A 12,401-nucleotide genomic window follows, 5' to 3' on the forward strand; every position below is an offset into this window, starting at 1 on the left:
CTTTTAAAATAAAATAATTTATTTAAAACAAATACTTTAATGTATGTATGTATGTATGTGTATAATATATATATATATATATATATATATATATATATATATATATATATATATATATATATATATATATATATATATATATATATATATATATATATATATATACCGCTATATAATACAACATAAAACAAAAAAATATATAGGCCTATATTATTTTAAATCTAAAAATATCAACCACTTTTACAATATGACTCTGGTGGCCCAGGTGGAAAAGAAATATATTTAAATTGTGCTTTTTTGGACATATTTAGTATATTTAAATTACACTATACTAAATGCATATTAAATGTATTATTTTGAAACAACTTCAAGTATATTAAGTGTATTTTAAGATATGCTTGAGTTCAATTTTATGCTATTTGCAATATATTTTAATATATTAAATTGTGCTAAAATGGAACAACTTTAAGTACATTTAGTGCAATTTAAATGTATTTCTTTAAAAATGTATTTAAAATATATTTTTAATAATTAATTTTAATGGACTTCAAGAACATTTTAATAGCATTTCAGTATATTACAAATAAATTAATTTTACGCTACTAGTATATTATAATGCTGTTTTTTTCAGTATTCAGAGTGGTATAAAAAGTGCAAGATTATTAAATATAAATGTTAAGACACGGGCACACTTTGAAATAGTATAGAAAACTTAAATGTACTATATCATATACCTTACAAAATAAATTCCTTGAGTACATTAAAAAAGTACAGCAGCATACAAATTCTCTTGACAAATACATCATAATAAATGAAAGATCAATAAAGTGCTATGGCAGAGCTATTGTCCTATATCTTGTAGAACATTTCAGTTGACCTGTATTACTAAAAAGCACACTCTCTTACAAAAATGCATATAAATAGTACGAATGTGCAATGTATACAGCAAAATTAGTTTTTGCATATGGTACTCAGTTTTCGTGTGAATATGATGCACACTTATTATGCTCAAACCCTGCCCCCATCCTACCCAAGGGCCATATACACCCCATAAAGTGCATATCATAGGCACGCGAAAAACTGCGTAGTGTATGCACGGCAAAACTCATTTTGGCGTACATTCGACGATTGCACACTTATACTATTAATACACAGTCTCATGTGATTGTGTTGGAATATGACATCATTGAATAAAAGTTACTGGAGAACAAAGCCCAGGTTGAAAAGGATGTACTATTAAATGTATTAAAAATGCACTTGAAATTTAAGTAGTATGTTTATGTTATATTTGAATTGTACTAAAAACATTCTTAAGTACACTTTTAATACATTTAGTATGTCTTTTTCACCTGGGGGATCTTGACATTGTCATCCTGGAGTGGCCATGATGTGTCTTCCTAGTTCCTACATGGTTATACATGGCTGTACATATATATAATGTGAAGGTTTCTTTAAATAAATAATAGCTTATAGGCTGTTTTTTCAGCCGGCTGAAAACCCTCTGCCTTTGGCCCCGGGCCTGCTGAAAGCTGTTATTATTGTTGAGGTCTGCTGATGCATAGTCATAAGTCAAAGGCACACACATTGATATGTTTGTGCTCATAAAGCTGTCATTGCATTTTGGTAATTCTTTTATTCTTTAATTGGAGATCCCGATTCATAACTCATTCTAATTTAGTCAAGCTTGTACATTAGATAAAAGAAAGTTACAATTAATTTGACTGCAGGGCAAGGTGTGTATGTACAATAAAGCCTCTTATGAGCTTTTAATATTTAATTAAGCCTGAACTTGCCCTCTGTTCATATTCAGGACGCTGACTAAAATGTGTTTGGCTCTGTCTCAAATCCTAATGAGCTGCCTTCCTAGTCAGCACTTGTGCCATCTTAGGTGTGCTCTGTGCCTATTATGCCCCAAATTGCAGTGTGGGTAGCAGGGATGCCAGCAAATATTCAAGATTGGGCATCCATCACAATGTCTATGGTGTTTATGGCCCTTAGGGGTATAGTGAGATTTACTATGATTTGAAACAAAGCCAGTGTTAATAACATTGAACAAACACAGGGCTCCGGACAATGACACTCACTGCTCCTAAAATGCAACATTTAGTAAAAACTGTTTTAGTTAGAACAAATAGCCTGTTGATTATTGTTCCAGGTCTTTCCTTTTGAGTGGATTCCACCGTAGAATTGGACCTCACATGGTAACTGCCGTTATTAAAGCTTGGATTAGCCAGGACTTTTTTTTAATATAACTCCCAATTGTTTTTGTTTGAGAGAAGAAGGTCATATACACCTAGGATGACTTGAGGGTGAGTAAATCATGGGATACTTTTCATTTTTGTGTGAACAATCCCTTTAAAGGGCAACTCCGGTGAGAAATGACCCTAGGGGTAATTAACAGATGGTTACTGAGTAGATCGTTCTCTGGGATGCGTTTTCATGATAATCGAATGTAAAGAGTTTTATCTCTAAAAACAGATTAGTTTATAACGCTTGTCAATGGGGCACAGAGTAAGTGAAATTAAATCGCTAGTTAATACCACTAACACGGCTCAAAATAGCCTCACACTAACACGGTAGCATAATGAGGGTCCCTACATGCAAACCGAAGCATTGAGAACTTTGTAAGTGTACAAACAGTTATACTTTATAATCATATAATACTTTATAATATCAAACTTTATAAAGACAGTCCATTACGTGTTTACGGGCAGGCGGCATCTTTGGAAAACAGTGTCAACGAGTCGAGCCACGAGCGCTGTGCTAAGGGATGAACTGTGACTTGGAATCTCATATGGTTCGTTGTTTCTGGAAGAAAACACTGAACGCAACAGAGAAAATAAATAAATAAAACTAAAAATGTCCATGTATTTAGATTTCACAACCTTAATTCCTATCGACCAGCTCACTTAGCACAGCGCTCGTGGCTCGACTAGTCGAGACTGTTTTCCAGGATGGCTGCTGTCCGTAAACGCGTTATGCGCTGTGTTTATAAAGTATCTTCTTATGAAACTGTTTGTACACTTACAAAGTTCTCAATGCTTTGGTTTGCATGTAGGGACCCTCATTATGCTACCGTGTTAGTGTGAGGCTATTTTGAGCCGTGTTAGTGGTATTAACTAGCGATTTAATTTCACTTACTCTGTGCCCCATTGACAAGCGTTATAAGCTAATCTGTTTTTAGAGATAAAACTCTTTACATTCGATTATCATGAAAACGCATCCCAGAGAACGATCTACTCAGTAACCATCTGTTAATTACCCCTAGGGTCATTTCTCACCGGAGTTGTCCTTTAAAGCCCTATTCGGACGGGATTAGTTTAACATGGGGACATGGGGGTAAAGTCATTTTACCTCAGGACGTCTGTAATATTAATGGCCAATTCGCACGGGATAAGACATCTCAGTAAAACTAGCAGAAGTGGGAGGAGTAACTCGCTTTACGCACCTCCTTGACGTCATGTGCGTATGACGTTACCGTTATCACGTGAGCAAACACACAACCTGAGCGCCAGTGAACTCCGTCTCCAATATAATGTGTGTTTTAATAAACAGTTAGGTCCAGTCTAACGATTCTGATTGGATTATGTTGGTAATAGACACTTTCCTAGAGCTAAAATAAGTGTTGTGCCTCTAATAAGTGCTTTTGATCTTCTTTTTGCTTTAAATGATATGCGGAAAATACCGGACGTTTGCCACAGATTTGTCCCACCTACAACGCAACCGAATGCTTCAAGCGCCTCCAAGGTCGCAAAATGCGCTTTTTTAAAACAGGAAATGATGGAATTTTACCATACATTTTTACAGCAGGTCTATTCGAACGGGATTAGTATTACCTGAGGTCATTTTTCCAGACCTTTTTACAGAAGGTAAAAGTCTCGGTAATCTTTACTGACATTGTCCGTAATGATTACCGAGATGGCACATTCGGACGGGACTAAAATCACAGAGAACCTCTGGTAATAATTACTTTACCCCCACGTCCCCATGTTAAACTAATCCAGTCCGAATAGGGCTTAAGTCAAATACAGGACTGACAACCATATTCTGAAAGTAGGGTGGCCATACGTCCGTATTTTGACAGGACAGTCCCTAATTTAAGCCCCCTGTCAGGCGTCCAGTGCGGACTCTCAATTGTCCTCCTTTTTGGAGTTGTGCTGAATTGGCCTAAAAACCCCGCTCTAGAGTTTTTATTGGGAAGCACAAAGTGTCAAATGCTGTAAGATCTCTAGTTAAACAAAGGTTTGGCTCTAAGCGGTGTCAAATAAATATCTGATGCTGATCCACGTGCTACGTCATATCATAATGTTAACACGCCGAACCGCCAAACGCCATTTAACCCGGAATAGAGCACATTTGTCTAGACAAAAGAGCACAAATTCATTTTTTCTGTATTTAGTTTTCTTGCACTGTGCACTTTGCGAGCCCGTCTCATCTCAGTGGTCAGCACTGTCTTGAATGTCTTCATCACAATGAATAAATACGAATACTGTGAAAAAACACTTTTTTTGCCTTTTCTGTTACACATTGTTCTGGATCAAGATGTATCGTAGATATATCCTATGCAGTTATTCTTGCCTCACTGAATGCCACAAAGTGTCCTCCTTTTTGGTGTTATGGAAATGGCCACCCTCTCTGAAAGTGGCCTTCGTTGTGTAGATAAACAGTTTTCTGGACTTTGGCAAACACTAGATTGTAAGTTAAATGCACATGTTGGTCTTTAATCCTAGAATTTGAGTTTTTTTTAAAAGCCTTTCTCCATTTTTTCTGGCTCGACGGCGATGGGTGTGTCCTGCTTGTCTCTCACTTCGCGCATTTTTCATAAGGAGCACATGAATATTGCAGATGACCAGGCTTCTTTCTGTTTTTCTTTCTTCAGATGAGGAAAAAACCCTCCGTCTGGCTAAGAATGCTTTCTGAGGTCAGATACATAGAGATTTGGGAGTGTGTGTGTTATCCTGCCGTGTGTAAAGATAAACTGTAATTTTATCTTCTCTTGCCCTGACAAGCGCTGTGAACCAGTCTCATTTCTGCATGTGTGTGTGTGTGTGTGTGTGTGTGTGTTTGCCTGCGCTAACAGTGTGTGTCAGTGCTTAAGTATGAAACCATTTGGAAAGCACCAGTCTTTTATTTGAACCTGTCCAGTGGACAAGCATGACTTCATCATTACCTCACAGTTCCCCATTAACGCTTATCAGAAACATATGAGCTCCACATGCTGACTGCGTTCTGCCATGGAAACTTTTCATTTTGTTTTGAGGATGTGCGGAGTGTGTGTGAGTGCTTGTGGTGGTGTTTTTATTGTGCAAGTTACTCTCGCTTTCTTTGGTCTTGCCGATTCCAATATCAGGTTTGTTTTTAACCTGGTTCTTTTTCACCATTTGCACAGCAACCAAAGAGTTGCAGCTGAGAGCACTTTTGTATGCAAATGTATGTTGTGCCAATAGCCTAATCCTGCCCTCAAAAATGCCAAACTAGGTATTTTTTAAATTGACTATGGATTATCTGCATTTTAACCCACACTGCAATCGATATTGTATTCTTATTATTAAATGTACCATACTGAACTGACCGACAGCTTCAGTGATTATAAAAGGAGCACTCTTCACTTAATTTCCGTGTAATTAAACCACAATTTGATGAAAGGTTTTTGTTTTTCAAGAGACTTTGTGACCTTCTTTCTTTGTGCCATATATTAGGGAGTGAAATGGTAAATAATAAGTCAGTAAGTGCTCCTATGCTGCTATCTTCTGGTTATAGTGGTCATTTTTGTCTTTTTTAATAAGTGTTTGTTTGGTGTGAAGTGTTAGTTTTCCTGTATCTTTAAACTTTTGGTTTTACAAATCATCAAATTTAGCCTGACGTGGTCATACTCAGTTCTAGTCAGAATATGAGTCTGAAACTGCTCCATTGGGCTGTGCTTATGGGGCGTGTTTCAACCGAACCAGGAAAGACCTCAATTGGATAGAGCTACAATCAATCAGAGCAATGGAGCGACGCATTGCGCTAGTTGTCAAATGTCACCAGAGATCAACTGCACTGTTTTGCCAAGTCCGCGTTTTTTTCCCGTGAATTATTTTCTATACCCGCAGGTTGAAGCGACTATTATGTTATATATAGACCCATGAGTGTGAATTTTAGCAGCAACCTTGCCAAAATAACACACGTTTTACCCAACCAAACACCGTTTTTTTCCCAGAGAACCCCCCCGAGAAGCTGTTTAGGGCTAGTAGTTGGCGGGTTTTGTTGTAAAAACTTGGCAACCCTGTCTGCACGCGTACTGAAATAAACGATCTTTGCCGGTGTTGTAAAATAAAAGAATTTAATGATACACAGAGTACTTACCCAACATGATCATCATTTCAGAGAGAAATAGTGAAGGTGAATGCAGATACAAACAAGCTCTCCGTTTAGGATTTGAACAAATATAATCCATGCCCCTTTGATGACGTGATGATTACGTTACTGTTGATCATCTGTCCATCATCGTCTAAAGCCCGCCCTGATGATTTCATTGGTCCGAACAGTTTCTGCATAAATACTCCTCTATGGATCGAGGCCAGACCGAACCGCCTGACCTAAAAATGTTGTGGGCGGCTGGCATCCAGGCTACATCACATTATAATTAGCATTAAAATTTGTTTATATTTAGAGCTTTGAAATGCTGAAAAAAGGGAGGCACTGTAAAAAGGCACTGTAAAAAAATTTCACTCTCAAAAGTTAGCATGAACCCTGAAATGAATAATGTAAAAATATTCGACTATTTCTGCCACAAAACCATGGTTACAGTTAGCATTACTACATTAAATCCATGGTGAATGGTGGTGATTTGTGTACTGGAGAGCCTTCTATAACTTGTTCGCTCATGGCACAATGTTTATCCTGGTTTCCACATCATTTGATCTATCTATGGTTTATTACAGAGAATTCTGCACTGAATTTAAATACTTCTCATCAGATCTCACTGTGGTGTTTTTAATTCTGTGGCGAATTAAAATCTTTTTCACTGGATGTCTTATCGTTGTGTGGTAACGGTGTCACGTGATCGAGATCGTCCTGTGTGTACCTGTTCTGAGCTCGCGCTGCGCTTTCTAATTTTGCTCCACGCTGATAAATGGTCTCCGCTACACTGCTCAAACAAGTAGAATTCGTAGAAATATTGTTTGCCTTTTAATGTTTCTAATATGCAACAGAAATGGCAGCTCTTAACAGTTGGGCAACGCTTTGGTTCCTAGATGTTGGGTCTGGGCTCAATCCGAGGGGCGGGATAAACGGTTCTTTCAAATTCCCTCTGTACGCGTTAGGATAGTGCTACGATTACTAGAGCAGCGAGTAATGTGACGTAGTCAGAGACATTTTTTTTAGAAAAACTTCAGCGCCATTCTTTGTTCTTTTCTCTTCCAGAGTCGCGGCCAAAGCCGATTCAAAAGACCTCTGTTCTCCAGCATCTTATTCGTTTTCAAGTAGCAGGGAATTCATGCGGAACCGTCACAACTCTGCCGCCATTATGTTAAGCCCCGCCCACCGACTCTATACACCATGTGATTGGCCTAAAGTTTAAGATTGTACGTTTTTAGATTGGACTAAAGTTTGGTTTTTCAAGCTCGCAAGCCAAAGGAGAGTTACTAGACGACCCTGGCTGCAAATAAGTTTAGCTGATGTAGTGCAGTAAATTTAGTCAAATGTGAAAGATGACACCACCCCCTAGGGGGAGGAGTCTGGATTTAAAGGGGGTTGAAACACTGAGTTTCAGTCAATCTCATGTCAATCTTGAGTACCTATAGAGTAGTATTGCATCCTTCATATCTCCGAAAAGTCTTTAGTTTTATTATATTTATAAAAGAAATATAGGCTGTACCGAGTCTTTCCGGAAAAAACGAGCGCCTGGAGGCGTATCGTGTGGGCGGAGCTAAAGAATGACGAGCGCGCAAAGCGGTGACGTCCTCAAGCGTGGAGAAACCCAAGTATGCTATCGACCCATGTATGCTATCGATCGGATTCAGCTAATACGAGATCCAGAATCAGGCTGAAATAAATTGAACAGGAGAAACAGCAACAGCAGGACGTCTGTCTCTGTGGTATGTACTGTATTTAGTGACCTGTCAACATTTGTGTGTCTTTACTCGCAGTTTATGAGGACATGATTCGGTTTATGGACTATTGTATGCGACTAAACCTTAGCAGTAGCAAGCAAAACGGTTTTGCACATCAGACTAGTATAACGTTATATAGAACAACAATGGAGTCCGTTAGCGCATTTGAATGACGAAGCACGCGATCGTGTCGTTTACTGATGTTTACTCACGCGACGATAGCCAACAGCACAGACATTTGAAGCAGTTTTACTCACCGGCTGCTTCCAAAGCAGGACCGAACCTTTATCGCTGGGACCACTCCGTCAAAAACACACTTCTTTGGTATGATTTGTTGAAGTCCTGTGACAGCATTTACCGTGGAAATCCGCGATGTTGTGAAGCTTCCCGTCATTTCTGCGTTCAAATCGGTTCAAATGCAGCGCTGCCTTCCGGGAATGCTGTGCTGAAGCGTTGAAGTCACTCATAGGAATAAAGTGGAGCTGGAGCGCGTCATAAGTGTTCACGGACGAGTGGATCTGCACCTGAGAGAGTGTTTATGGGCGTGCATTTCCTCTCTCTCGCTCTAGTCACGCGCGCGCGCACCCTACCGGGAGAAGAGCCCGTACGGCCCATACAAGGACCTTCCGATCTATTAACGTCAAACCGACCCATACTCGAAGAAAACTCTCCGACACTTGTGAGAAACCGGAAGGAGTATTTTTAACACAGAAATACTCCATCAAACGTCCAACATTAGTTTTTGAAACTTTGTCTATGTTTAGGATGGGAATCCAAGTCTTTAACAGTGTAAAAAGCTCAGTATGCATGGAACAGCATTTCACCCCCCCCCCCCCCCCTTTAAAGTACCGTTTATATGGTAAGGCAATGTCCAATTTTAAAACTTTGTTTTTTAGAGGATTCATTTTGAGGGTTTAGGCTTTCCAATGATTTACTAAAAAATATGTGATGAATAAAAAGGCATTTGAATTCAAAAGTGCACCAAATGTCCTTTTACTGAGAGTTAACAGGTTAAAGCTTTGTATAATTGAAAAGGTTTTAGTTCATCAGACTCTGATCTGAAGCATTTTTTAGGTGGAATTCACTTAAGCCACATTTTCACATTTGAAAAACAACTACAAAACAGAACCAAAAGCAGATTACGAGATGCAAAGCAATAAAAATATCTGAATGTCTGTAGCTGTACCGACTCTATAAAAGAGATCGAATTTAAAAGTGCAACCTTTCCAGGAGGGTTTCTGTGGAAAAACGTCTAAATCATAGTGATACTGTAAAATGAATGAGTAAATATGAACGATATGTATAATCATAGTTAAAATGGTGAAAGTGTTTGTAAAACTGGCACCAAAATGTAATAAATATTTAATGTATGCTAGTCTGTCTGTGAAAGTTTAATGTTCTTATCTTAAAATGGTACATTATTAAATAGTAAAATAGTTTTAACTGCAAACATCTTTATCAGAAGTAAGGCAGATGCTGTTTCTGTGATTTTAACTAATACTTCATTCAGGTTATTCAGAGCCAGTACTTGCGTCTTTTTGACAGATTCTTTCCAGCAGCCGTCTCTCAACAGTCATTCATTTGTGCATCGTCCTAAGGCCAAAACCATTTTTGCTTTCGTTTTTTAAGGTCATGTACATGGGTTGTAGACGACACATGGAAATGTTCTTTCCCTTGATGTCTTTGACCTAAGAAATGCCCTTTTAAGAGAGGAATATCTCTTATTATCATTGGAAGAGAGTTTTACAACCTAAAGTCCATTGGAGAAGAACATCTGCACTGACATTCCAGATTCCTGTAGTTAACCAGTCCAACACTAGATTTATGAACCCACAAAACGGCGCACAGCAGCGCAGTGTGGTCTTAGACATATCCACATATTGTTCTGCGGGGTTATTTGATTATAGACGAACAAGCGAAATGACAGAGCGCAACATGAGCAAGTCTTGTAATATAATTGGATGAGCCGGTGTGGCATAAGACAGCATCATTGTCAGGAATGGCGTCTCTGTGGGATTAGGGTCAGAATAATCTCTTTATACATGTGTGGGTGGAAACAGGCCCCATAGAGATGGTTCTCACAGCCTGTAACACAACTCTATCCCACCACAGGAAGTGAGAGGAAGACGGACCCCATGAGATCGCTTCGGACGTGACACTAAGGACCCTTTTCACAGACTTTGAATGGGCTTATGTCTTGCCCATGAGATCTTTTCCATGTCCTCTTACAACGTCCTTCTGTTTAAAGGAGATGCGACAAGTTTCCAGAGTCGAGTTATGTTTCTGTCCTCACTAAAAGAGCAAAAAGTGAAGGATAGTTTTCATGACCAGGCAGAATCTATATATATATATATATATATATATATATATATATATATATATATATATATATATATATATATATATATATATATATATATACACTTAAAAAAAAAAATGTCCCGCTAGCATTCAAAAAATAATAATAATAATTTCATGGAAATTATTGTCCCCCAGAGTATTTTGTTGTATGAATATGTGAACATGCAATATACCAAAAGAAAGAAAAGATCCTCTGATTTTAAACGAATAAAAACATATTTTATTCAACACGATCTCTTGGTGATGCGTATAAATAGCACGAGTGTGAAATCTCGTAAAATGTATACGGCAAAATTAGTTTTGGCGTGCAAATGCTACGCAGCTTTTCGCGTGCATATGATACGCACTTTATGGCGTGCATATGACACGCTCTTGGGTAGGTTTACGGTGGTGGGGTGGGGGGTTCGTGTGTATAATATGCCATAAAGTGCGTATCATATGCACACAAAAAAACGTGTACCATATGCACACGAGATTGCGAACTTGTACTATTTATACGCATTTTCGTAAAATCGGGCTCACTTTATTCTAATCTTTTTTTTTCAACACTTGAATATAGGTAATTTTTGTACAAAAAAAGCTATATTTTAAAGAAAAAAGTTGTTCGAATCACATTTTTGCCAAAGACTAAATCAGGAACGATAATCAAAACACAGATGGAGTAGATTGAGTCCATCAACCCCCCAAAAGCTTCAGAGTCCTGTAGCTCGTCCTGGGTCGATGTTTCATTCAGTAACATTAGGCAGTAACATTTTGATTTATAATATGCTGTTTAATGTTGATCGTGTTATTTAACATGCATCTGATATGATATCACTTGTTTCTGCTGCTTCTTCGCCTGTGTTTTGATCCGGAGACTGTACTCGTTCAGGAGATGTGTAATAGCACCCCCACGGTAAATTCTGTTTTTGGTGGGGAAAGAGTTAAGATGAAAAGATGAGAATTTATTCGGGAAATCTAATTGGTGAAGTTGCAATTTTTACTCCAATTCTCATGCTATTAAATCTCAAAATTAATTTTTAGCTACAAATAGAGATTGCGATTAACACTTGATTCTGAACAGAAAACTAAACAAAATAACTATTTAATTTACTAAAGGTTGTCACAAAATTTTGCTGCAGTCAATTTAAAAGTGGATTCTGGATGAATCAGCGTTTTTGAGCTCATAATTTGTAAGATAGGACAAATACATTTTTTTACCTACTGGTGTAACTATGTAATGCATGCAATCATTATTGGAAGCACCAAGTTACTCTATTTTGATCGCTACCGTAAACTCTTTTTTCTTTTTTATCCGAACAATTAACTTTTGTCCCAGGTATCCTGTGATAATATGAGTATTCGTAACATAGAAATAATGATATTGTGTGGTTTAAAAAGCTGTTTAATTTCTACATGACAACTGCAATCTCTGGATCAGCGGCAGGGCCAACATAGATCTGAATGTTCACTGTGATTTTTGTCAAAGGTTTAAAAGACACAGGCGAATCATTGTCATTTAGGAATAAGATCGCGTGGGTGTTTGAATCGAGATTGTGCTCTTTGAACGATTAATCGGGCAGCTCTAATAAATGGTAACACATTGAATTTTGAAGTAGAAAGACTCAAATATAATTTTTTTGTAAAAGATAGTCCAATAATCTTTAAAAGTGGTACGTCAGCGCTGGGATGATGAATCTGTACTGAAACTGGGTCATCAATGTAGTAGAAATGTGAAATTATTTTTGAATTTGGTGCCTTCTAGACTGAGAAAAGACAGAAAATGTATTTTTGTCTCATGGGGATGAAAGACTACAATTCCCAGAATGCTTCGCTGCCCTGTGAGGCCACCGCTACTGGATTACAGTGACTGAGCTGGAGAAGACACTACAATTAGAAACTGGACGTGTCAGTTCAATATAATGAGTGAGACACAGCGCGGTTATCACAGTACTGAGCACTAACTGC

At 38.0% G+C, this 12,401-nt stretch overlaps 1 protein-coding gene across 2 annotated transcripts in view; it reads left to right on the plus strand.

Annotated features, from left to right (window-relative positions):
• Positions 1–12,401, plus strand: part of add3a (adducin 3 (gamma) a) — a 159,091-nt gene that overhangs the window by 1,453 nt on the left and 145,237 nt on the right. Inside the window, exon 2 of one of the 2 annotated variants that reach the window (XM_067416253.1) lies at positions 4,880–4,921. The exons of the other annotated variant lie outside the window; for it this stretch is intronic. The gene's annotated coding sequence lies outside the window, so the exon portion shown is untranslated. The remainder of the gene's footprint in view (positions 1–4,879; positions 4,922–12,401) is intronic. 2 annotated transcript variants of the gene reach the window in all.

This window comes from Pseudorasbora parva, chromosome 14, assembly GCF_024679245.1.
Source record: "Pseudorasbora parva isolate DD20220531a chromosome 14, ASM2467924v1, whole genome shotgun sequence".
Classification (NCBI taxonomy): Eukaryota; Metazoa; Chordata; class Actinopteri; order Cypriniformes; family Gobionidae; genus Pseudorasbora; species Pseudorasbora parva.